The following is a 27,881-nucleotide window of genomic DNA, read 5'->3' as shown; positions in this document are numbered from 1 at the left end:
TTGAAAAGCAAAGCAAGGTCCAAGGAGAGATGTCACATTTTTCTGAGACAAGAGAAAAGACAATATTCTCCACAAGATGATCAAGCTCAGCATAGAAGAGCACAGGATTTGGAGTCTAACAGCCTTCATGAAGAGAAAGAACAGCTTACCTGAATACACCTAAATAAAAATTAAACATTAACACTAAAGTATGCAGCGATGATCATAAGAGCAAAAAGCATTCAGGAAGAAAATAGTCTACCTTCAGGTATTAGAAAATTTGAAGAAGGCTTCCTGGAGGTTATGGGATCCAGCTGGGAGCCTTCAAGTTTTAGAGGGAAGGAGGCATTGTGGTATTCAGTGTTAACAACCAGTATGGAGGCCAGAAACAAAACAACCAAGGGAACGGTCTCATCAATAGACAGAAAACGCAAGCAGACATTTCTACCAGATGCTCAATAGCATCTCCTTCTGAAATGAAACAGAAACTAAACTATAGGTGGAGGTGAGGAAAAAACATGGGAAATTATTCAAAACACATGACTTTGGTTGCACTTTTATTTTCTTAAGAAAAATATAAACTTGGGTATTTGCACTTAAAACAAGGCTTTTCTCTCCACGGTTTACTACTGATTATCTGTTTTCTGGCTGTACTATTGTATTTTATGTAGAAGAAACTGTCTCCCGGTTATATGCAAATCAGCAAGAAATTAGATTCGTGTTGTAGTTAATATTCTTGCTACACTACATGTTAATTGACTAAGGAAGTAATTTTCACAGATTCTCCATATCCTGGCTTTGACCGAATAGCATATATTATATAAATATGCAGGTCTCACACATTTTTCTCAGCTCACTTATCATACTCTCATAGAGTCAGAAACCTTTACTACCTACTCAGAGGATGCTCCTCATCCACCCTCACCCCAATTCCCAGATCCCAGACCCTCTTTTCCTCACATGAGCTTGCAGGCTGAGTTATGTCTGGAGCTCTGGAGCACATCTGTCCTTAAAAATGATACTTAGTTCACTTTTATTAGCAGTTGTGCTCCATCCTTGGACCCCAGTAAAGGTTCCTAGAACAAAGTCCTCATTTTATGCAATCTCTCTGATGCCTACTGGTCTGCATTACTCCTTTCCACGTGCAGCTCAGAAAATGATCCAGAATTCAGAGCCTTTAGAAACAGAACCCTATCCTGCCTTTGCCAACCCTGCCTCCAAGGCGTGTGTTGGTTTCAGGCAGGTCAGTCCTGCTCCTTCAGAGTTGACCTTCCTAGAACCCACCATGTCATGGAAGCAACATCTCCAGTTTCCTTGCCCATGTTCATTAGGCAAGAATGAAACCACTGCCAAAGTGCATGCTGATCTTTTAGACAAAATGCAGTTTCCTCCAACCATTCCTTTGTCATTGGCCTCACCTCTGTCTCCTTTGTCCTACTGTCTGCATACTTTTTCACTAATTACTTTGTTCAATGCCATAGTTTAGTGGTTGAGATGATGGTATAGATTATTTTGACTCTGTTAGCCTTGGTTGGAAGACTAAAAACCAAGAGAACTAACTCAGTCTCTTCATGTAGCTGGACCTATAATATGTATACACTTATGAGCAATGGAGAAGCCATAAACTGCTGGTCACAGTCACAGGAGAGCAAAGGAAGTACAATCTACAAACTAAAATTAGAAGCAGAGACAAGGCAGAGTCCCAGACTGCCAACCAAACGATGTCCATGACCTCCTCTTTCAGGTTACATTCCTTCCCCTTTCAGGTTAGAGAGCCCTGATCTCTGTGATAAATTTCCTTGAATAACTATCTGTTCCAAAGTGTCACAATAAATACAAGTTCCTTGTGACATACCTAATGGAAAATGGCCAGGCCATGTGAGTCTGAAGCTCTGGAAAGATAAGAAACAGGGCCTCATGCATTTAAAAAATAAATGACAGCTGAACATGATTGCCTCTCCATGGGATGCTCTTTTACACCTTCTACCACCACCTGAGTCACCAACTCAAAAGCTGGTCATTGTGTCAAATGTCAAATGCCTCCAGGTAGAGAGATTATGAGAGATTAGCCTCTCCTTTCTCTAAATTCCATTGCACTGAGTTCAAGAAAGCCAATTATATTCTGCACGCTGATTTTTCTAAAAACAACATGGGGTGGAATGGGGGGAGCTAATTTAAGGGTTTACCTAAGCAGTTTATTTATTTATAAATAAATATTATAACAAAATTATAAAATTTATTTATAAATAAATACATTTATTATAATACTTTTTACAAATAAATATTATAATATTTACTTATAAGTATTCATTTAAGCAGTTTTCTCACTCTTATAGTGTTTCTAGGAAGTCTTCTACAAACAGCTCAGTTCCTGATAGGCCTGCTATTCAGATAACTGTTACTTAAACAACCTTCCCATTTAGAAATCCCAGAAATCTTCACTTTCTCTTGTAAGTCACAAACTTACATCTCCACCTAAAGTCCATCAGTCTTTTTGAGAGTCATTAGTCCAAAACACAAGGCTTTAGCAAAACAGATAGTTTCAGTATGTGAATGGCCTGCACCTAAAAAAACAACATTGTCACAAAAATCCTGAAGCTGGGACATCTGCATTTCTCATAACATAACATAGCATAAAATTGAATTATCCCATGTTTAAATCACTTTGCTTCCATCTGGTTTTAATAAATGGCAATAACTGAGAGATGAAGGAAGGGAAGTAAGATGGGAAATGAAGTGGACATTCTACATCATTTCCCCTCTGGAGAAATATACCATCATCTCATTCTCTTCCCCATAACAATGAAAACATGTTCTCAATCCCTATTGCCCTGAGAAGCAATAAATTGTAAAACTCTCATATTAGAACTTAAAAGCTTTACTATCTTTATATTAACTTAAAAATAGTGAATATCATCTGAAAATAATTTTTCATTATTTATTTTATTATTATGCAAAGTCAAAAAATTGTCACTGCTATGGCCTGGGTGAAAGACTCTGAGCTTTTCTATTTTATGAACTTCTGTTTTATTTTATTCTCTTAATATAACAACATATTTTTTTCTTTTAGTCTGTTAAAACAATTTTTTAAAAGTCCATCTTGTTAAGAAAAAGCCTAAAAGTACCCTTTATAAACTCAGTACAAGACATAGAATAGCATACTGTAAGTTATTACACATTAATATCTTATTAATTATTTACTATGAATAACTATGCATCAAGAAATTGCACAGGGTTTCTACCAAACTGGTGTGTTTGAAAAGATATGATTAATTGCTAGAATTTGGTATTCTTTTCATTAATTGAGCAAAAAAAAAATGCAGTACTAGACATCTCCAATGTAAATAATATAGTTCACTAAGAAGATAGAAACAAAAATTTAGATAATGAAGAATTTAAATATCTTTTGAAAACACTTCAAAGTAAACCTAATGATTCTTAAGAATGGCCAAATAAATGTTTGCTGTTATGAGCATCAGGCCTTAAACCCCACACTATCAGCAAGAGAAATATTATAAGCTTAAGTAAGGCTTATTCTCAGATCCAATGGATATTAAGCTAACACTCTGCCAAGAAAAACATTTCTCCTTCACTGACCTGAGTAAGAGTCCCTCCTATGTCCATGAGAGGAAGTCATTTGCCAGATGTTGCTGTTTATTTTACAAGTCTCTCTTTGACTTACGCTTATTTTTTCTTGACCTTCCCAGCTTCTCCCATATTGAGAAAAATCAAGAACTCTGCAAACCATGCTAAGGAAGTATCTAACTGTTCCAATTAATACATGTGTTCTTGTTTATGAACCCAGCCTAAATGCTGATGGAGGATGAATGATTAGGCTTTTGCCTTTCAATACTGTCTGGACATCTATCAACAAAACAGACGATTTTACAACTTAGCACCATGAATGGCATCAATGATAGAAACTTTCCCTTTTGTGGTAACACAAGCTGTTAACGATAAATCAAGGTAAATTAAATAAAAGAAAGTCAAAAGAAAAGATTGTGTTGTTTTGTAAAGACATTTGAAGTCCCAAAAATCACACAATGGAATGTCAGAGGTGAGACTTTACCAAATAGGATTCAAAAGATAATTTCTCTGCAATCTTGTTTTCCCCCTCCAGAGAGAAAATGGCTGATTCATGCAATAACGCCTTGATTGTTCAATATCTATGTTACGCACACTTTGCCAACCTTACGCTAAAAGCACTTTCTGTTCATCTAGCCCACTACGTCATCAAGGGTATTATGTTTACCATACCTCCTTACTTAAAGCCAAATAGGTTTTTGTGGTGGGAGCCGCCTCTGCAGTTGTGTTCAGATTTAGCTTTCACACTCTGCTATTCCCATTGTCTTGTTCTACTTGTTATCTTCTAGGTCCATTCCAAAACTAGGAGCTAAAAAAAACTGAGATGACAGCTAATGGGGCCAGGAAAACAGAGAAAGCAGAGTTGAAGTCAGGTCAGCTAAGAATATTCTGCAAATGAGCTCAGCGGGCCTGAGTTCTTCAAGGGTTACATCAAAGAACTCAAAGGGCTTGGATTTAAATCATTTCTAAGTATATCTGAGAAAATTTAGAACTTAGTGAAAACATACATACAAACAACCCTTTATATTATCCCTGAAGTATATCCCAATACCCAGAGAATGGCCCTGGATACATAGTAGGTGTTCAATAATGAATGAATGAATGAATATATATATATATATATATACAGTAATTCCTGTATGACAGACTGAGCAAAGATATCCTTACAATACCTTATTAAGGTATTCAACTGTTAGGCTATTTTCTCCCTTTTAATTTTTTGGCAAAAATTCCCGCTTGGGATTAAGCAAAATTTGCCTCCATTATCCTGCAAATCTCCAGAATTCTTCAGATCCTATTCGCCTGATTGACCAAGGGTTGAAAATATCTAATTCTATAATTTACATGTTTTTAATTGGTACAGTCATGTGCCACATAACGACATTTCAGTCAATGACAGACAAGATACTATAAAAATGGTCCCGTAAGATTGTAACGGAGCTGAAAAATTTCCATCGCCTAGTGACTTTGTAGCTGTTATAACATCACAGTGCAACACATTACCAAGTGTTCCTGGTGATGCTGGTGTAAATAAACCTACTCTGCTGTCAGTCATATGAAAGTGTTGTACAAACAATTATGTACAGTATCTAACACTCGATAATGACTATGTTTTATGTATTTACTGCACTATACTTTTTATCTTTTTTTTTTTTAAGATAAAAAGAGTTAACTGTAAAACAGCCTCAGGCAAGTCCTTCGGGTGGTATTCCAGAAGAAGGCATTGTTGTCATGGGAGATGATATTTCCACATGGTTACGGACCTTCCAGTGGGACAAGATACGGAGGCGGAAGACAGTGATATTGATTTTTCTGACTCTGAATGATGAGTAGGGGTTTCTAAAACTCCTTTCAATACTAATGCCATTTTTTCTGAGGGCCAAAAAGTTACTCCAGTCCTGTAAGCTCCATTCTTGATAAATGCCCTACACAGGTGTACCATATTTTATCCTTTAGACTGTATTTTACTATATCTTTTCTATGTTTACATATGCTTAGCTAATATCAGTACTTATCCTTGTGTTACAATTGCCTACAAAAAGATAAGGTAAGTAAAATACACAGATATTTTTATGAAAGAAAATAGGCATGAATTAGCAGAAAAAGAAAATTAAAATATATAAAAAATATAAACTCCATTGCTTTTATCATTAGATTCAACAGACGTAACATTACACTGTTAAGTTTTTTTCAACTATTCTGAAAGTTTCTGAACACTCAATTTTTCTTTCTGGTCACAAACTGCTATCAAGTCTGTTTAGCAGTATCAATCTGTGAATCACACTAATCAAAAAAAAAAAAGGTCACATTAGTGTAGGCCTAATTTTGTTCTTTCTTTTGTCCTGAATTGACCAGACTTAGGTCTGATCAATTAGGGTGATAACTCAGGTTGTTGTTTCATATCACCTTCTTTCCATGACATTCAGCACTAATATCTTTGCAGAAAGGAAAGATCACTGTGCGTTCTTGAAAATTGTTTCCAAAAATATTTAAGCATACAAAAGTCATTTTAAATCATTATATCCTTCAAGTTTTTAAAAAGTGAAGATTCAAGTATTTGTCACAGGTCAGGAAATAAAGTTTACTAAGAAAATGTCTCCTTGCCAGGAAAAGTAATTATTCCTGCTTACACGTGTCTCTCTTCTCCCACTGAAACGCTACTAAGCCATATTTTCTTGACATTAGGGAATAATGAAGATATATGTCCAGGCAACACTTGAGTTCATACAGGAGACTGTATAACTCCCAATGCGTTACCCTTTCTGGTGATTAGAGTATTTCTGGATGAGAATGATTAGGAGAAAGAAGACCATGTCTTACATGTCTCTCTTTCTATTTCTCTCTCTCCCTCTGTCTCTCTCTTTCTTTGTCACACACACACACACACGTGCACACATACATAGCACATATTATAATGGCTTAGTGGTTAAGTGAAGTGTGTGGCTTTGTAACCAGACACTTTTTATTCAAGTCCTGACGAACCCACTTATTAACCATGAAATCTCAGCAAGTCACTCACTCTTCTAAGTCCAGGTTTTCCAGAATATTTTTAAGTGAGTAAAGGCATTAAAAGATAGTGTTGAAGAATAGTATAGTAGAAGGTGGATAAACAACATCATATTTTTTCATTGTTGTCAGTTTCACAGGCTGGAGTTAAAAAAAAAAAAAAAAAAAAAGCACTATCATGAAACAGCCAGCAACTCCTGAACCACAACACAGTTTAAAGCATATTATCCAGAAGAAAAGCTGTGGACTCTTCTATGAAAACTCCTAATGAACAAGTACAACACTTTCTTTTAATACCATTGCCTTTTTCTCTGATGCCCAAAAAGTTACCAAGGCCTGCACATTTAAAAACCTGATTTTAAAATGCCACTATTCTGTATCATTAAGTCTGGGCTTACACATGCATATTTTTTAATTCATTGAATGATAAAAAATAGATATTTCTAAAACAAATTATTATTTGGATTTAACCAGCATTTTATAATTGCTTGCAAGGTTTAAACTCAGCAAAATGAACTTATTCTACAAAAAAAAAAACACAATCACAAGAGACACTTCTAAATTTATTGTTAACATTGTTCCATTACTCCTTCCCTCACTGAGAAAGATATAAGTTACTGAATCTCACACAAGCAATGAAGTACAATTTCAGAAGAACTTAAGTTACACAAAGCATAGAATTTTTAGTAAATTATTATCCCATAAGTGGGACGGGTCCCCTATAGCAGAGGGGTCATGAATCATAATAGAAAGGACATCAAATTTGAGATCAGAGGCAACAGGAAGACCACAATATCCTGCCAATTTTTAGCTGTGTTTCCAAGTAGTATTGTCTCATCTCTAAAATACAAATAATGATACATACCCCTAATGAGGTGTTGTAGAAAATCACGATACAACATATCTGAAAAGCATTTTGTAAGTTTGTGTATGTTCAAATGCTTGTAAAGATGATGTGGGAAAAATACTTCACATTATTTTAATTTACAAAGCTTCCACAAGGGCATAAACGCAGAGAGCATTGTTTAAGATAATAACATAGAAATACACACCATTACAACCATATAGTCTTGGCATCAATTGCATACATCTCAAGGTTGAGTATTCTACCAAGAAACTCCCAAACACAGGGCACTGTGAAGTATGTCACATTTCCCTCATGAAATACTCTTCTCATTCTCCCTCTTTTAAAGAGACAGAAAATTCAAACATCTTTCCAACTAGCCAAACTAACTATTCTGTAACAAGGAGTTATTTTTCTGAAGCAGTAATGAACAGAGCACCACTAAAATAGTGCTGTAAAACAAACAAAAAATGGAAGTATGAATACATGCCCATTCCGTTCCTTAGCTCTAAGAGAGGAAGAAAGCACATAAAATTGGGGAGTTATTGCCCACAAGGCCTTTTTTTTTTTTTTTTTTTTTAGCTGTGTATGGACATTGGCAATTTGGAAATATCCTTCTACAATTTCACTTCCCATTCCCCAGAGCAAACTGCGCATGGTCATTGTCTACAATCATGCTGTTCCTGTGATTTATGTTGGAGAGAGGCTCTTGCTCCTGTGCTGAAAACTTCCAAATTGCTTTGGTGGTTCAACTGCCAATGCATGTTAGTTTTGGCAGAGTGGACATGGAAAACTGTTCTCATATTCTTTGGCTCTTATGCTTTGCATGTCAGATGAAACAGCAATGCAGAACTAAAACTGTTCCAGACCAAAGAAGACTTTGGACTTCATTAAGCTTTTGGGAGACTCAGAGTCATAGTGAGAAAGGAACCCTTAATCCAGAGATGTGCCTTCTAGACCTGGCACTGCTGCTCATGGTGGCAAATCATTCTGCTTGCAAAGTCTCAATTTCTATGCCTCTGAACCAGGGAATTTACACTAGGTAACCTAATGATCACTGGTAAAATAGAGCAACTCAAAGTATTCAATAACTCTCCTATGTTTACATCAATGAAAGGCTTTATTTAAAAACCGTATCTTCTGTTGTCCTAGCCAAGATTGGAAGATAAATCACTTAAAGTAAGAAGTTACAGCTATATTTCCACCAAATCATTTCAATTTTTCAGTTGTTCATTACATATGTACTAGTCGTATGCTTCTGGTGAAATTAGATGAACGAAAACGTTACCTTTACTAACATACCGCTTCTCCTCTCTATTTCTTCCATCCACCAATGTCACTTGGAGAAGGAGGATTATTATTTCAAGCTATGGGAAAGCAAAAGGGAATCTGATAAGGATTTGTTTGCTTCATTTAAAAGAGAAAGTATTGAATTTTTATTTATGCTATTAAAGTAATACTGTATCTATAACAGAAATTTGAAAACAAGGTAGAAAAACAGAAATTGTCAATGGTTTTGCCACTCCTTGTCAACCATAATTTAGTAATTTTTCTTTCAGACTTTTTCTAGACATACACTTTTTAGAAGGAACCAGGGCTCCTTTTCCACTTAGTTGTGAGCATAACTCGTATACAATTTTGCATCCTGGTTTTTTCATTTAACATAAGCATTTTTCCACATTGCTACAAACTGTATTTTTCATGATTGCATATTGTTCAACAAATATATGTATATACTGGAATTTACAGAGCCATATTCCCTAGGTGAGTATTTCATGTGGTCAATTGCTAAGCAATTTAAATTATTTTAAATTTAAAAATGAATTTCTTTTTCTTTTTTTTTTTGAGACAGAGTCTCGCTCTCTCGTCCAGGCTGGAATGCAGTGGCACGATCTCAGATCACTGCAGCCTCCACCTCCCGGGTTCAAGCGATTCTTCTGCCTCTGCTTCCTGAGTAGCTGGGATTACAGGTGCCTGCCATTATGCCCAACTGATTTTTGTATTTTCATAGAAACAGGGTTTCACCATGTTGGCCAGGCAGGTCTGGAACTCCTGACCTCAGGTGATCCTCCCACCTCGGCCTCCCAAAGTGCTGGGATTACAGGCATGAGCCACCACACCCAGCCAAAAAAATAATGTTTTTTTTTCAGAAGATTTAGAATTGAAGCAATTTAAATTTTTGTATGTAAAGAACATAAAGCTTTCATCAAGGAGTGAGGGTGAGGATTGCATCACTTGTAGATCAAATATTGTAGCAAAGAGGAACAGCAGCCAGGAATCTCCCAACCACCAGGCACCTCTGCAGAATAGGGGCAAACAAGAGTTCCAAAGAAAGGCCTCACCCTATGCCTGGGCGAAGATCTGACAGCCAAAGGAAGCATGCCTTCCTTCTGGCAAGCAACTTAAAACAAATGCTTATTCCCAGGAGAAGTCCCGCCTACTTTACAGACAGGCAAAAATGCTCACCAAGGAAAATCTGATTTTCTACAACAGCAGAAATGGCTTCCAAAGTAGCAGGAGGTAAGGGGCCAATTTGGCGGAGGCCAAATTCTACCATCCCAAAGCGCTGCAGTGCAGTGAGATGAGTGAGCCATTCCCTGCAGAGAGGGAGTCATAAGGAAAAGGAACTGTAGTCAGTTTCTAGTCCCAATATATCCATAAGAAAATTTTCATAATTGCTCATATTATGAAATTGCAGAGTCTGCAATATATTCATTTATATTATTTATAGACATTACAAAAACAAAACTTTGTAACTATTTTTGTTTCTTCAAGTAGCAACGGAGTTGGGGGAATACATAGAGGATTCATCCCTCACTAACAGCGCCATCTTAGCCGAATTATGTGTTTACATTTTTCATAACTATCCTAAAAGATATATGGAAGATATAAAATCATATTGCTAAGAAAAATTCCCAATAGTAGTTTAAAATGTATCAGTGACAATAGAAAGGGATGTCTCTGTTGATGACTTAGAGAAATACCATAGCTAAATTAACATAGGCCTTGAAATGTGAAGGCATGGAATAGTGATTTTGCAAAGGTTGAGAATTAAAAATGACTTTTGACCAAATGTCTTTAAATAGTCAGAAAAATAAACTATATAAATCCAATTGTAATATACCTGAGTGTACACGTCCTAAGGAAATACAAATTGCCATCAGAGAAGGTAAAACAAATCAAAGAACATTATTTTGATGATGAAGTCTATTAGATACTGGGCTGATTATTCAGTTCCTTAATTCCCTTTTCTTCAAAGTATTTAAAACATGGCCGAGAACTTTCTCTCTAAAAAAAAATTCGGGAGGAATTCTGTGAAAGAGAAAGCTGGCCAGTAGTCTAAACAGTCTCTTAGAAGCTCTTCTTGTATATTAATCCTGAATTTCACTCATTACTCATCTCCTTAGAGGTAATCCAAACAGATTAAGAAGATTTTTCCCCCTTCTTTTTGGCTTTGGGAACTAGAATAAAATTAATATTTCCTGTTCTCTCCCAAGAACCCTGGAACCTTTGCAAACAGTTGTTAAACATCTATAACTCCTTCCCACATTCATTTAACATTTACCACCACTCCCAAGATAAGCAACACCCACTTTAAGGTATTATAGTGTCAAACACTGCAATAATGAAAAGAGTGACTTACAGCAGCTGCTAAGCACAGGCTTCTGATTCAAGAGAATACAGCAAAAAGAAGAGATGATTTTTGCTTTAGACAAGAATTGGGAGAGTTTCTAAATTCTATTACTACTTCAAAGCCTCATTCTGTTAGACAACATACAACTCAATTTATAACTTAGTTTCACTTTTCCTTCAGGCCAAACTATATGGAAAACAACAAGGCCCACTAAATTTTATTTTTTGTATCGTACATTCATTTTGTTGTGCAATTCCAGTTTGTTAGAGTCAACTGCAGCAATGTTTCATAATTTACTCTGGTAAATCTCTGCTGGTTTTCGTAAAGAAAAACTTAAAGAATTTTAGCAAAGATTGATGTGCTGCACAAAATACACTTCACATATCAAATTCAGAATGCTGAGAGAAAACATCAAAGGAAAAATGGTTCCTACCATCTTTCAGAAAGACATCTTTGCAAACGTGGCTAACCAAGGGTTTATGTAATCTAGCATTCTTAAAGGGATTTGGTTTTTGTCAGGAGATACGTTAAATTGAGTAACACTCAAAGGAGAGAAAACAAAACCCACAAGACTGTCTTTGCACTTCAGTCTTCAAGTCATTCTTTACCAAACAGCAGTAACAGTCCCATTAATGCAGTTCACGTCTCCCCGACTGTTAGTTGATTCACTTGACTTCATACACTGTTAGTATAAATTTTAAGTAAAAACTCCTTTAAGTTTTAAAGATCTCTATCTCTACAGTCAATGATGCAAAGGTTCAGGCCAAGACTCTAAATTATAGTGCTTGGAAAACAAGAAAAAGACAAATTTTATAGTGTTTCCCAATTAAACAAAGAAATACTTGATCTAGGATTGAACCACAGCCCCTGTATCATATATGACCTCCTTGGTTAATGCAATCTACTAACCAGCAAGAATTTACCATGTTATAACTTTGTGATTATTTTTGCTTTTATTTGTTACACAGATTTTTAGAAATTAGGAATCCAGGCATCATGAAAAAAAATTGTTGTCTCACCCAATGACTCTAGAAATCCTTGAGAAAGTATGATGGAGAGTTCATCACCAAATGGATTTTAACACTTGGGTGCATGTTTCTCAAACCTGTATGCGTTGGAATCACAGTGGTTGAGTTGAAGCACCTACAATCTAGTGAGTTTAACAGGTGTTATAGATGTCCATCCAAGCTTTAGAACTGCTGATCTAGATTGTGTTATTCGAGTCCAATAGTACCGAATATTAAACGCATTTAATAAAGAGATCTTCCAAACAGGCTTTGTGTGAGAAACATGGCTGTTTATTCACCTGGGTGCAGGTGGGCTGAGGCCGAAAAGGGCATCAGGGAAGGGCAGTGGGATAGGAGTTGGTTTTATAGGTTTGGGGTGGGCAGTGGAAAGTTACAGAGTAAGATCAGTTACATTGGTAAAGGTAGGGGCAAGGAATATACATTACCGTAAGTTCAGTTACAATCGCGGGTGGGGTAAGGCGAAAGAATAGTTAAGATGGTAGGGTGGGGCGGAGGGATATTCACAGAGCAAGAACAGTTAAGATGGCAGGGTGGAATAAGGAGTATTTACATTATGGTAAGAACAGTTAAGATGGCAGAGTGGGGTGAGGAGTATTCACATTATCATAATAACAGTTAAGACGGCAGGGTAGGGAGAGAAGCTTAATATCTGGGAAGCTTCACTGGGCTATCAGGGATAATGGCGAAAGCAGGCGGGGTGTGGGGGGTCCAGGCTTGCACATGGAGGCCTGACAGATTGCACATCCAAAATCTGTGGGTCAGGGGAAAATGGCCAGGGGGAGATCTATGTTAATTCTAGCTAAATAATTATAACCTTGTTTGGTTCAGAGTACACTGAAGTTTATACACCGAACTAAACTATATTATTGGTGCAGTTAAATAGAAATCAAGTGGCAATAGGAGACCTAAGATAAAGACCGTCCAAGAACACAGTAACATCGGGGAACACCTCGGGGTGGTTGCAGAGAAGGGAATACTGATCTGGTCCCACGAACGCCTTCTCAACATGGAGACTGTATGAGGGCCTCTAAAAGAGGACTTTTGCAAAGATCTCTGAGAAGGGAGGCGACCTCTGCTCACAAGATCCAGGAGGGTCTTTGCAGATGGGAACTGACAAGGAGGAGAAAAACCTTGTAGGGCAGAGATGCCGGAACACCTCAGGCTCTGCCTAAATTCTCAGACTATGGAGTGATTTTAATTGCTCTAGGTCCTCAATGCTCAGGAGATAAAAGCCCCTTGATGCACTGGGTGTGGTCAGACCAAGTGGCTCCTTATCTGCTATACTTCTGATGCAGCTGCACCCTGATAACACCCTGTGATAAACTCAGAGTACTAGTTTAGCATGTCTTAGAAGGATCTCAAGTGCTGTTAAACGCTCAGAGCACTAGCTTAGCATGTCTTAGAAGGATCTGAAGTGTTCTTCCCCCTCCCCACCCCCCACAACCTACCCCTTCACCCTAACTCTTCCATGCCGGTAAGATCAATGAGATTATACACATAATAAAAGTGTTTGGAGCCCAGAGCTCGGGGCCAGCATTTTCCATGCATGAGTTCGTCCCCTGGACCCATGCGGTAAATTCTACTCTTGCGTCTCTGCCTTTATTCCCTTTTCTCAATTCCTCATCACCCCCGGGACTAAGGGCACCCACGTACAGGTTTGGGCTGTTCCCAGCAGAAATCCCTTCCATTTTGTCCCAGAAATTAATTTTTTTTTTTTTGAGACACTTTTGCTCTATCACCAGGGGCCAGGCTGGAGTGTAGTGGCGCTATCTTGGCTCACTGCAACCTCCGCCTCCCGGGTTCAAGCAATTCTTCTGCCTCAGCCTCCTGAGTAGCTGGGACCACGGGCGTGCTACCATGCCCAGCTAATTTTTGTATTTTTAGTAGAGACCGGGTTTCACCAAGTTGGCCAGGATGGTCTCGATCTCTTGACCTCGTGATCTGCCTGCCTCGGCCTCCCAAAGTGCTGGGATTACAGACATGAGCCACCGCACTCGGCCCCAGAAATTAATTTTTAATGTATCTTGCCTTATTCAATCTAGATTGAAATGTGGTTTTTCCTTAATTTCTAAGACTGCTAATAGCTTTTGTCAACTCTGTACATAATTATTCTCTGGTCTTTAGCAACAACTCACTATGCCTGGCTAAGTCTCCCCTGGTCCTAGGGAGAGAAAAGAAGAGAGAGCTCAGCTCCACCAAAGAGAACACCTGTGGCTGAGTGAGAAGTGAGTTCAGTTAGCCTAGTTCAATGCATCCCAATTTCCTTAGAGAAAAAGAACATTTCCAGTCTTCAAGTAAACTGTAGTAACAGCTGGATCCGGATGAAATACGTGACACTGCTTCCCCTTTTTGAAGCTCTTAGCTCTTCAGAAAACACTGTGGGCAATCTGTTCACAATTTCCTGTAGCCAGACCAACACTAATTCCCAATGATATCAGTCACTTCCTTTTAATGAGGTTTTGCACAGCCCTTTACCATGGCAAAATTTGTTCTTAAAGAGAACATGCTAAAATATGTTTTGTTCTTGCTGCATTTCATAGGCCTAGAGAAGTGCCTGGAACATAGTAGGCACTCAATAATGAATATTTGTTAAATGAATGAATGGTGTCTTGCACATCATGTGATCTTTATAATCATGAAGACATAATAAACTTAGTTCACAGTACCCTGTAATCTATCAAGGGAGGTATCTTTCTAATTATTGACCTACCACAGAGTTAACTTCCATTTGCAAACATATTCATCAATGAAACTTGTTTAAGGGCACCATTAATTCAGAGGTTTCTTGCCTGTACCATAATACAGTTCTGGTGCAATTTCAGATTTTCAGTATTGGTTTATATGTTTATACTACTTAATGCCAGTTAACACAGGGTGTCCTAAACTTCATCTTAATGTTTTTTGATGCATGATCCCAGCTATAAAAGACTTTCCATCCTTAAATATACAACAAGAATCCTTAATATAGCTATTTGAATAATTTTGCTGTGTCTCAAATGGCCAGTAGAGTTTTTAGGATGGATACCCCCTGTTTTCTGTTAAACAATCAATAGAGTTCTCTTCCTACTTATTTGGAAGCTAAAAGTACTTTCTATTTAAGTAGAGTTTAGATCACAAGAATTAAAACTACAAATTTTACCTAATCATGCAGGGGTAGACTCTATCCAACAGAGATGATCTCTAAAAGTTGTCTGTCAGTCAAATTTTGTAAACTGATTATAACTTAATACTGTACTCAATACTGGGAAGTTCGTCAGTTGATGTGATTCTATGATATTGCCTTTTTGCCTTTTGCCTTTTTGCCTTTGCCTTTGCTTTTGTCTCTGTCTTTTTGTAAAGTAATGAAAAATATAAGTCCTTTTACTAACAACAAATTTATTGTTTATGTTATTAAAGTAATGTCTTGTTTTAGCAGCTCAAGGAGACCCTTTTGGATATTGTTCATGTTTTAAAGTGATAGATTAAGGCATTTAAGAACACACATAAAATTATCAGCCAGGTGAAACTTTGCCTGGGTAAATTATTTCTTTCATTTAATAAATATTTATTAAAATGTTCTCTAAGCCAAGCATTAAACAACAGAAAACAGGGTAGTTACAGTGCCTGCCCTCATAAAGTTTACACTCAGGACAGAAACATAAACATTAAGAAAACACAAGTGCAATAGGTATCAAGAAAAGAGACATTCAATTTGATAGGGGAATAAAGTGACATTTGCAAGGCCAGCCTGGGGATATGGTATTTAGGTTGAGACCTAAACAACAACTGATAATTTGTCAAGCACAGTAAGAAGAAACAGCATGCTCTTGATCCAAAGAGCACGCTGAAAAGGATCAGCATGTCATGTGAAAAGAATCAGACCAAGCCCAGTAAGACTAAGGTAGAGAAGAGATGGGCAGAAGTTTGAGGAGGAGGATGGAGATACGAGCAGGTCTCAGCTTGGGGAAGCCCCTACCACCATGTAAGTTAGATGTTTGAGATTTTATCCACAGAACAGTGGAAAACCATTGAAAGGGACAAATCCAGTATCATGTTAATGGTTTTGTGAACTTACATTAAGCATACAGCACTTGGTGGATTCTTATTAGAGCCACATGTCTTAGCCTAAGTTAACCTCCAAGAAGCAGAACCAGAGGCATGCAGGGCTGGCATGCAGGTAGTCTGTTTTCGTCTGTAAACCCAAGGAACAAGAAAAGGGGGTAAGGAAGAGTAAGACAAAAGGAGGGAAAGTCTATTCTGAGGGGCACTATTGAGCAGATCTCTGCTGTGAGCAGCAGGTTTCCAGCCCACTAGGGGCACTACAAGGAGCCACATAGAAGGTGCCTTAGAATCATCCAGGCAAGGGATGGAAAAGAGGGGTATTTATCCACCACCTCCCATTCCCAGTGGGTCCTAGTGGCAACTCCACTGCAAGTCCAGGTTTGCACATGCATCCAAATGATGAAAAGGGTCCATGTTGATGTGCCCCAAGACAGCAATAGAGAAGCCCAGGATTAAGCAAGAGATCCCTGGTGCAGCTGAAGCAAGTATTAATCAGACCAATACTACCCTGAAGCTGGTTGCAAGAGCAAGGCTGAAATTAAGAAGTGGGATAGACAACGTGAGGAAGGAGAAAGGACATACTAGGCATGCCACCCATTTACCATTCTGGAGTAAATCTGGAATTATTCATCCACTAAATGCAGAACCCAGAGAAAGTATTTGGAGTACAGGTGCTGGAGAGAAGAGCTGGTCTTCTGGTGTCAAGCTCCATCCATAAATAATGCTTTTATCTTTCCGAATAACACTTATCATGTGCTAGATTCTATGCAAAGCCCTTACACTGCCACATTTAATCCTCCTAACAATCACAGGAGGGGGTGAAATCATTGTAATTATATTGGTTATCTATTGCTGCATAGCACATTATCCCAAACTCAACAGTTCAAAACAACAAGAAACACTTATTATTTCATTTACTTCCTGTAGGTCAGGAATTTGGGAGGCACATAATTGGGAGGTTCTAACTCAAGATATCTTAGGTGGTTGCAATCAAGACATCAGCCAGAGTTGCAAACATCTAAACGCATTGCTGGGGCCAGAAGCTGTCCGGCTGGTTGTTGGCAGGAAACCTTAGTTTCTACCATATGGGCCATTCCTCACGCTGCTTGACTATCCTTACAACATGGCTGCTGATTTCTCCCACACTGAGCAATGTAAGAGAAACGGCAAGGAAAAAGCCACATGGTTTCGATTATATAACCTCAGAAGTCACACATCCTCATTTTTACAATAACCCATTGGTTATACAAGTCAGTCCTAATGAACATGACAGGAGACTACACACAGGCCTGCAGACCAAGAGGAAGGAATCAGAGGCCATCTTGGAAGCTGGCCACCACAGTCAGCATTTAATAGTTGAGATTAATGGGGTCCAGGGAAGCAAAGCAAGTTTCCTAAAGTTATACAGTAAAGTTGTAGACCTAAGATTTGAACCTGGCTCTAAGTTCTATGTTTTTATTACTGTACTACACTGTCTCTTTAAATAACCTAATCCTGAAAACCAAAGATATTTACCCACACAAGGAAACATTTAATCCCAAATAATATCAAAAAGGAAAAAAAAAGAAAAAAACCGTGGAGCCTACCGGTAGACTTAATTTTGCACAAATTTCTGACTCTAGCTTTCTTTGTCCACAAACTAAATTGTCAGATTTATAAACACAGGTGTAATTGTGCCAGAATTAATCAAATGTTACATGGCATAGTATGTTTTCTAAAGGCACAATCCGAGAAAGTTTAATTTAGTAAAATAAACTTACTTCAAAGCAACCCAGATGGTTTCAATACTACCTTTTAAAAGGGGAGGAGGGAGATTAAGGGTATGATAATGAGGCATGGAAAACCTTCCATCCTCTCTATGGGATGGAAGCAGGAATTGCTTTCTCCTACTTCTTATTTAGAAGACATGAGAGCCAAAGGCCTGATGACTCAGTGTTGCTATAAGTCATCCAGGATGTCAAAGTCAACTGCTTTGCGAGGAGCCTGGGGTTACAGTTCTCAGTAGCGCAGGCCTGTGCAATTAAAGAAAAATGTGAAAACCCAGAAACAAAGAAAGGTATGTTAAAGGGTATTCTCCACCTATACCCATGTGGTATTACCAGACAGCCCTATTATAATCATTTAACGAACCATAAGTATTGGAGTAGAAACATAAAAGAAAGTAAAGTTTGTCATGCTTTAGTCAATATCAAACATGTTGGCATTTGAGTCACGTGCAGAAAGTCTAGAGACAATATTCTCAGTGTAGAGGGAGAAGCTATGTTCTTAGGACCTCCTATTACTCACACTAAGTCTTAGCTTTCGTCATTCCACAGCATCCACAGGCCTACTTGCTAATGAGGGAAGGAAGTCATTCAATGGCTATAAACCATTTGAGATCCCACTTATGAGGATGTCAGTCTGACTGTACCAGGTTCTGTCCTCCTCCTCTTCCACTCACTCCTCCAGAACAATACCCCATTGTTCAATGTAAATAACAATTACAGAGCTTCAAGTACTGGTTCCTTCCAACCATAGTCATTCTGAAAGCTTTTGCTCTCTGCATTTCTTTCTCTTTTATGAAAGTTAACAACAAACAGGCAGATCATGGGCTACAATCCACAGAATAAATTAAAGCCATTCCATACTCAACAGTTTCCAGACATTTTTCATATCTGCAGACCAGGCCTACAGACTCAATTATTTTCATTCATTTCAACTTCTGTTCCAAAGCCCTGGGAATGGAATAAATTAGGCAGCTCATCTTTCTCTCCATTTCACGAAGAGCAAAGCATTATTTCTTTAGAGAATGCAATTCACAGGATAGACACCATTTCCTATGGAAAAATGGCTTCACAGGTAGGGTAAGAGATATACAACATGTTCAATGAGATTTCAATGGAGATAGGAATGTTGAACAAAAAGAGGCAGAGATTCCAACTCAATAAAGACCCTTAAACATTCCAGGGTCTTTGATCTTAAAAAAGTGAAGCTTTGGAATACCACTGTTTAACAGTCTCCTGGAATATTTCCAGCATTTTTTTTTTTTCCTGAGACAAGGGAATCTCTAAAATGTGGACTGCAAAACTCTCAGCATGTTTCTTCCATCTCATCTCCCAGTCCCATACCGTTTCAGATGCACTCATATTAACCCTCTGAGGTATGTTGCTACAAAGGATGTATACACTTGTATGGAAGGATGAAACAAACAGAAAACCTCCAAATCAATTCTAAGGCAAGTGCCAAAACAAAAACAAGTGTTTAACGTGGGCTCTCTGAGTCAGGGGGCATTGAATAGTGAGATACAAGAAAGGTTAAGAAAGAAAAAGGAAAAAAAGCTCAGAGCTTCTGATGAATGGTGGAGAGAGTGCTTCAAGCAGTTCTCAAATTTAAAAATCGACTTTGCTTTCCATCTAAAGCCAGAAATATCAATACAACCCTTTCCACAATACCAGAAATTAGTGGATATATTGTGAGACGATGAAACTCAAGCTCTGCCCTCCCAGGACAACTCTGTTCCTCATTTTATATTTGTAGTTTTGAGTCATTTTTCCTATAGAACACTCCCTCAATTGTTTAAGATTTAGGGCCCTTAAAATGTGCATTCATTTCTGCACCACACATTTGCAGAAGCATTCCTACATCATTTATTTATTTATTTTCAAATATAACCAAATGAAAAGAGCAACAAAACACTTCAACCTGGTTACCCAGTGACTACACTTGAAATCCTTCAAAGGCTTCCTACGACACTTTGAATAAAATCCAAACTCATTACTGTGGTCTGCACAGCCCTCCATGATCCAACAATTTCTTCCTCAATCCCAAGTCATTTTGTTCTCACTTCTAACCCATATTCATATCACACCAGCCTCCTTGCAGCACCTCTGCATTGCCAATCTCTTTCCTACCTCAAATCCTTTGGCTGTTGTTTCTGCTATTGCACCCTTCCTTCCCTTTTCACATTCCTGGTTCCATCCTCTTTGGGGGCTTCTGGCCCTACCTAATTACTCTAAATAAATCATCATGCTCTCTACTTCCTCACTCCCACTCAGGATTCTCTGTTATACCTCACGTTCTACTTCTTTTTTTTTTTCTTAGTGACTGTGCATCTCCACTGCAATCCTGCAAGCTCCACCGGGATGGCAGTGGTGTTTGTTTTGTTCATCACTATGGAGGATCCAGCTCCTAGTCAGCACCTGGTGTGTAGTGCCCACTCCATAAAATTGTGGTGAAAGAATGATGAATGAGTCCTCCAACCAATTAATTTCCCCAGTAATTGCACTTAACTCCTTAAAGCACAGAAACTAATAAGAACATTAACAGTAACAATTTTGGTGGAAATCTTTCCATGTCTTTTAAAATTGACAACTTGAATGTGATATAACACTTTCCTGGCAATTCTTTGACTACTTACAGGTTGGTGACTGTGCCCTGGGTGGTAGAGTTTGCCAGATAAGCCATCCCTGAATCAGTGAAGTGTGATTGAATAATTAAACAGCTAAAATGGTGTAGCCTCCATACCCATTTGAATGATTTGCACTTCTAGTCTAAAAAGGGCAAGACAAATGCAACTGTTTTGTGGAGAAATATATTTGGATTCTTTTGCAGAGAAAAGGAAATCAAAGAAAAATATGATGCATGGTATGAACTGGGAGTTTATAATTCAGAAACTTACTGAAAATAATGACAAGAATCAAAAGAGGAAAAAGTAGCTTTATTTTAAGATACCTCTCACATGTGAGATAATAACCTGATATTGGCCAATAACCAAATTATTTGTTTCTCCATGAAGACTCCTTTCTGAATTAGAAGAAAGAAGGAAGAGGTGAATTGGAGAGCAGGTTGAAAATGAAGATATAAAATCAATGACTGTTTTTTAAGGATGAATCATCATGGCTCTCCTAGATGATTGATTGTGAAGTGAGAGAAACAGAATGCATTAAACTATAAGCATTTGAGTCCAGTAGCTCTCTAGGGCACTCTTCTCCACTATTTGAACGATTTTTATTGCATAAGCTAAGACTAAAAATATTACCAAAGTGAAATGATCTCAACATTTGGTTCTCCAGTGTTTCTAGAGTGCATTATCATTATTCTCTAAAATGAAAATCCAGCTGATACTACAATGGGCACATTGTTATAGTTTTTAATGTTTTGATTATATTTTATCTCATTTCAAAAATGAGTAAAGTAGCTTATAACAAATATACATACACAATAAGGAAGTTAATAATTGAAATAGGAAACTAATTCTAAGTGAAAGACAATTATATCTAAGATATCAAGCATGGACGACGACATTAGATTTAACTCTCAGCTTTCTAGATGCCACAATAAGGGCTAGTGATGAATTATGCATTGCTTATCTGAACAAAAGAATAATATTATTTATTTAAGAGTTACACATCTTCTAAGACATATTTATGCATTTATTGCATGGATCCTTTTAAAAATGCATTTAGACAACATAATAGACAACCACAAACAACTCCTGTCCAAATGTTTGTAGGTTCACTAATACATACCTACATATTAGTAAACCATTTATTTATACACAAGCATGCTATTTGTGAATACATGTACATTTCTTAGTTACAGTATGTAATCCACATACATATACACATACATATCCATATATATAGATATACATATATGAAGTATTATTTTGGTATGAAAGTAATTGTGGTTTTGCCATTGAAAGTAATACAAAAACTGCAATTACTTTTGCACCAATCTAATAACCCAGAGAAAGTATTTCTCTAAAGGGGTAAAGTAATCAAGTTGTATAGATTTCTGGCAATAATGGCCCCAATTCTTTTCATTCCTGCATGCTAACTCTTGGCAATGTGATTTCATCACTCCCTCATCAAGTGGTAGAGTATATTTCTCTTCCCCTTGAATTTGAGCTACCTCTGCGGCCAGCTTTGGCCAACTGAAGTGACTTTGTTTGACTTCCTAGCCTGGGCTTCAAGAGGCCTTGCAGCTTCTGCTCTCACACTCTAGCCCAAGTTAGCCTTCTTATGGATAAAAGCATAGATGAGACCTCTTAAGGATAAAAACCACCCTTGGAGAGAAGCCCAGGTGACAGTCAGCACCACCTGCCAGACAACTGAAGAAAGCTTCTTTAGGCCATCCCACCCAGTCGAGACACCAGGTAATGGTAGTTGCATGAGCAATCCCAGGAGAGGCCAGCAGAAGAACTTCCCAGCTCCAAACAACCAAAACTGGTAACCACCAGAATTGTGAGCTAAATAAATGGTTGTTTTAAGCCATTGAGCTTTAGAGTGGTTTTTATATAGCAACTGTTGATATAAGATTCAAGGTATAAAATTTCCTTATTTAATAACAGAAAAAAGTGGAGTAATCTAGGGAACTATTGTTGCTCACACCACATTTCCCTAAGCTCTTTAAGGAGTTCTGAGAAAAGGGAGATGAAGATTTTACTTAGCTCCATTTTTTTTTTACTTCTTGGGTAGAATAAAAAAGGTAAACTTTCTTTTCTTTTTTTTTTTTTTAACAATACCTGCTCTTCTGACTTTTAGAAAGATAAAGGTTTTAGTTAAAGAATTCCTAGCAATAGCCCAGATATTTTCTGCTTCCTACTGCAGAGTATATGTTCCTAACTTTTTGGCCTGAATTTTCCAGGATAGCCCTGAGTTGTAATCATCAAACTATGCATTATTAGGCTTTATCTTTGAATTTGGAGTTGGAACAATATGGAAGCTGTTATGGTTTGGTGGTGTCCTCACCCAAATCCCATCTTGAATTCCCACATGTTGTGGGAGGGACCCAGTGGGAGGTAATTGAACCTTGGGCAGGTCTTTCTTGTGCTATTCTCATGATAGTGAATAAGTCTCATGAGATATGATGGTTTTATAAGGGAGAGTTTCTCTGCACAAGCTATCTGTCTTTGCCTGCTGCCATCCATGTAAGATGTGACTTGCTCCTCCTTGCCTTCTACCATGATTGTGAGGCATCCCCAGCCATGTGAAACCGTATGTAAGTCCATTAAACTATTTTTCCTGTATATATTACCCAGTCTTGGTTATGTCTTTCATCAGCAGCATGAAAATGGACTAATGTAGTAAATTGGTACCAGGAGTGAGTGCTGCTGAAAAGATATCAAAAAATGTAAAAGCAAATTTGGTACTGAAGTTGGAACAGTTTGGAGGACTCAGAAGAAGACAGGAAAACATGGGAAAGTTTAAAATTCCCTAGGGATTTTTTAATGGCTTTGACCAAAATGCTGATAATGATATGGACAGTGAAATCCAGGCTGAGGTGGTCTCAGATGGAGATGAGGAGCTTGTTGAGAACTGGAGCAAAGGTGACTCTTGTTGTGTTTTAGCAGAGACTGGTGGCATTTTACCTCTGCCTTAGAGATTTCTAGAACTTTGAACTTGAGAAAGAGGATTTAGGTTATCTGGTGGAAGGAATTTCTAGGCAGCAAATCATTCAAGATGTGACTTGGGTGCTCAGTTTTAAAAGGGAAACAGAGCATAAAAGTTTGGAAAATTTGCAGCCTGACAATGTGATAGAAAAGAAAAACTCATTTTCTAAAGAGAAATTCAAGCCAGCTACAGAAATTTGCATTAGTAAACAGGAGCTGAATGTTAATCACCAAGACAATGAAGAAAATAACTCCAAGGCTTGTAAGAAATCTTTGCTGCAGCCCCTCCCATCATAGGCCCAGAGGTTTACAAGGAAAAAAAAAAATGGTTTTATGGGCCAGGCCCAGGGTCCCCATGCTATGTGCAGCCTAGGGACTTGATGCCCTGTGTCCCAGCTGCTCCGGCTGTGGCTAAAAGGGGCCAATGTAGAGTTCGAGCTGTGGCTTCATAGTGTGCAAGTCCCAAGCCTTGGCAGCTTACACATGGTGTTGAGCCTATGAGTGCACAAAAGTCAAGAATGAAGTTTGGGAACCTCCACCTAGATTCGAGAAGATGTATGGAAATTCTAGATGCACAGGCAGAAGTTTGCTGCAGGGGCAGGGCACTCATGGAGAACCTCTGCTAGGGCAGTGTGAAGGCATATATGGGGTCACAGCCTCACACAGGCTTCCTACTGGGGTACTGCCTACTGGAGCTGTCATTAGAGGGCCACCATCCTCCAGACCCCAGAATGGGTCTGAGAGCTTGCACCATTCACCCAGAAAAGCCACAGACGCTCAATGCCAGCCCGTGAAAGCAGCCAGAAGGGAGGATGTACCCTACAGAGCCACAGGGGTAGAGCTGCCCAAAACTGTGGGAATCTGCCTCTTGCATGAGCATGACCTGGATGTGAGACATGGAGTCAAAGGAGATCATACTAGAGCTTTAAGATTTGACTGCCTTGCTGTATTTCAGATTTGCATGGGGCCTGTAACCCCTTTGTTTTGGCCAATTTCTCCATTTGGAATGCCTGTATTTGCCCAATATCTGTGCCCCATTGTATTTAGTAAGTAACTAGATTGCTTTTGATTTTACAGACTCATAGGCAGAAGAGGCTTGCCTTGTCTCAGATGAGACTTTAGACTGTGGACTTTTGAGCTAATGCTGAAATGAGTTAAGACTTTGGGGGACTGTGGGTGAGGCATGATTGATTTTGGAATGTGCGCACATGAGATTTGGGAGGCGCCTGGGGCAGAATGATGTGGTTTGGCTGTGTCACCACTCAAATCTCATCTTGAATTCCCACGTGTTGTGGGAAGGACCCAGTAGGAGGTAATTGAATCACAGGGGCAGGTCTTTCCTATGCTGTTCTCATGATAGTGAATAAGTCTCATGAGATCTGATGGTTTTATAAAGGGGAGTTTCTGTGTACAACCTATCTGTCTTTGCCTACTGCCATCCATGTATGATATGACTTGCTCCTCCTTGCCTTCTGCCATGATTGTGAGGCATCCCCAGTCATGTGGAACTGTAAGTCCATTAAACCCTTTTTCTTTATAAATTACCCACTCTCAGGTATGTATCAGCAGCATGAAAATGGACTAATACAGATGCTGTGCTATAACTACACATTTTGGATGCCAAAAATATAATTGTCAAGTTCGACATTTTCTTAAGAAATTTCCAAAGCCCGGCCTGTATTCTCACCAGATGGACAACACCTCTCAACTTTTCACAAAAGCATGTTACTCTTTTAATGTACACAAATCGACAAAGCATACATGCTGAAGGGCATGCTATCACTGGTATTGAAGATAAGACTTATGTGAACTGTTGCAATGTAGAAATGCGGAGACCAAAAACTATGTTTAATCTATTAGTCAAAGCCAGTGATGAAGGTGACTTTAACTAAAGCATTTGCAATGGAACTGGGGAAAAGGGATGACTTCAAGGTTTTCTTTGAAATAAAAACAACAGGCCTCACAGAGAAGAAAAACAAGGGCAACACCTAATTCTGCTCTGAAAAATTAGATGGGTGGTAAAGGCTCAAGGTGTGTGTGTGTGTGTGTGTGTGTGTGTAGACAGGTTAAGTTTGAGATGCTTGTGAGACATCAAAGTATACACGTAAAGTACATTGTTGAATAGATGGGCCTGGAATGCAGGTGAAAAATTAAAATGGGATTATTAAGCATAGTGGGCAAATGGGCTAGCAGAGGATAATGAAGATAGAGAAGAAACCAAGTATCAAATCAGGTAGAGCTTTATAGGCTCCATAGTCAGGGCTTTAGATTAATTCCAGCAGCTTTGGAAACTATGGGAAGTTTTTAAATAGGGTTGTAAAAATATCTGAGTTACATTATAAAAATTACTTTGGGACTGCAAAGATGGCCAAATAGGAACAGCTCCAGAGGCAGTTCCCAGTGAGAGAGATGCAGAAGGCAAGTGATATCTGCATTTCCAAATGTGGTACCAGGTTCATTTTAATGGGACTGGCTGGACAGTGGGTATAGCCCAAGGAGGGCAAACCATGGCAGGGTAGGGCACTGCCCTACCCAGGAAGTGCAACTGGATGGAAGATGGAGGACGTTACCCCCTTGGCACTCCGGTTCAGATACTGCACTTCTCCCATGGCCGTTGCAACCCACATTCCAGGAGAACACTGCTGGGCTGCAAAGCACCATGAGTTACCAACACAGATCTGAGTGACAGCTCTGGCTGGTGCCATGAGTTGTCAGCACAGATCTGGGCAGAAGTTTTGACTAGTGCCAAGAGCGCCTGCAGGATGGGTCTACCTGCCCCCCAGGAAGAGGGAGAGGTGAAAGCAGGGAGACAGGTGATACAGTTTGGCAGGTCCCACTCCCACAAAGACCAGCAAACTGAAGCCCTCTCACTTGAGAGTTTTGCAGCCAGCACATCAGTCCAAGCTTGACCCAAGATGATAGAGCTTGGTGGGAAGAAAAGGTGTCCGCCATTGCGAAGGCAGGTCTAATCTCACCTGGGTAAACAAAAGCCAGAGGAAGCCTACACAGCAGCCAGGCTGAGCCCAAAGCAGCCCAACAGCACCTCTGAAGGCAGACAAGAGACAGACTGCCTCCTCAAGAGGCTCCCTGCATAACAAAGATGCCTCATACAGGAGAGATCAGGCTGACACCTGGTGGGTAACTTTCTGGGACAAAGCTACCAGAGGAAAGATCAGGCAGCAATCCTTACTGCTCTGCAGCCCCAGCAGGTGATTCCCAGGCAAGCAAGGTCTGGAGTGGACCTCCAGCAGTCCTACAGCAGAGGGACCAGTTAGAAGGAAAAATAAAAAATAGAAAGAAATAACTTCAACATCAGAAGAAAGGACATGCACTGAGACATCCCATCCAAAATCACCAACTTCAAAGGTTAAAGACAGATAAACCCACAAAGATGGGAAGAAACCGTTTTTGCCATTGTTTCATGGCAAAAACGATGAAATCATCAAAGACCAGAATGCCTCTCCTCCTCCAAGGGATCACAACTCCTCACCAGCAAGGGAACAAAACAGGATGCAGAATGAGTTGGATGAAGTGACAGAAGCAGCTTCAAAAGGTGGGTAATAACAAACTTCTCTAAGCTAAAGGAACATGATTTAACCCAACTCAAAGAACCTTGAAAAAAGGTTAGACAAAATGCTAACTAGAATAACCAGCTTAGAGAAGAACATAAACAACTTGATGGAGCTGAAAAAGAGCACGAGAACTTCGTGAAGCATACACAAGTTTCAATACCAAATCGATCAAGTAGAAGAAAGCATATCAGAGACTGAAGATCAACTCAATGAAATAAAACAAGAAGGCAAGGTTAGAGAAAAAAGAGTGAAAAGAAATGAACAAAGCCTCCAAGAAATATGGGATTATGTGAAAAGACCTAATCTACGCTTGATTGGTGTACCTGAATGTGACAGGGAGAATGAATCCAAGCTGGAAAACATTCTTCAGTTTATTATCCAGGAGAACTTCCCCAACCTAGCAAGGCAGGCCAACATTCAAATCTAGGAAATACAAAGAACACCACAAAGATACTCCTCATCGAAGAGCAACCCCAAGTCACATAATCATCCCAAACACCAGGGCTGAAATGAAGAAAAAAATGCTAAGGGCAGCCAGAGAGAAAGAATGGGTCACCGACAAAGGGCAGCCCATCAGACTCATAGTGAATTGCTCTGCAGAAACCCTACAAGCCAGAATAGAGATGAGGCCAATATTTAACATCCTTAAAGAAAAGACTTTTCAACACAGAATCTCATATCCAGCCAAACTAAGCTTCATAAATGAAGGAGAAATAAAATCTTTACAGACAAGCAAATGCTGAGAGATTTCATTGCCACCAGACCTGCCTTACAAGAGCTCCTGAAGGAAGCACTAAACATGGAAAGGAACAACCAGTAC

General features: G+C 38.8%; 1 long non-coding RNA gene across 1 annotated transcript; it reads right to left on the bottom strand.

Annotated features, from left to right (window-relative positions):
- Positions 1–1,703: 1,703 nt before the first annotated feature.
- Positions 1,704–26,752, bottom strand: LOC116528976. The gene is made up of 4 exons (XR_004259315.1): positions 26,586–26,752; positions 22,316–22,323; positions 7,189–7,193; positions 1,704–1,714 (listed from the first exon to the last, which is right to left on the bottom strand). It is a non-coding gene; the product is annotated as an uncharacterized LOC116528976 (long non-coding RNA).
- Positions 26,753–27,881: the final 1,129 nt, after the last annotated feature.

The sequence above is a fragment of the Sapajus apella genome, unplaced genomic scaffold, assembly GCF_009761245.1.
Source record: "Sapajus apella isolate SASKATOON/1434 unplaced genomic scaffold, GSC_monkey_1.0 scaffold61, whole genome shotgun sequence".
NCBI lineage: Eukaryota > Metazoa > Chordata > Mammalia > Primates > Cebidae > Sapajus > Sapajus apella.
Note: the sequence above shows the minus strand (reverse complement) of the source record. Positions and strands in the feature narration are given on the sequence as shown.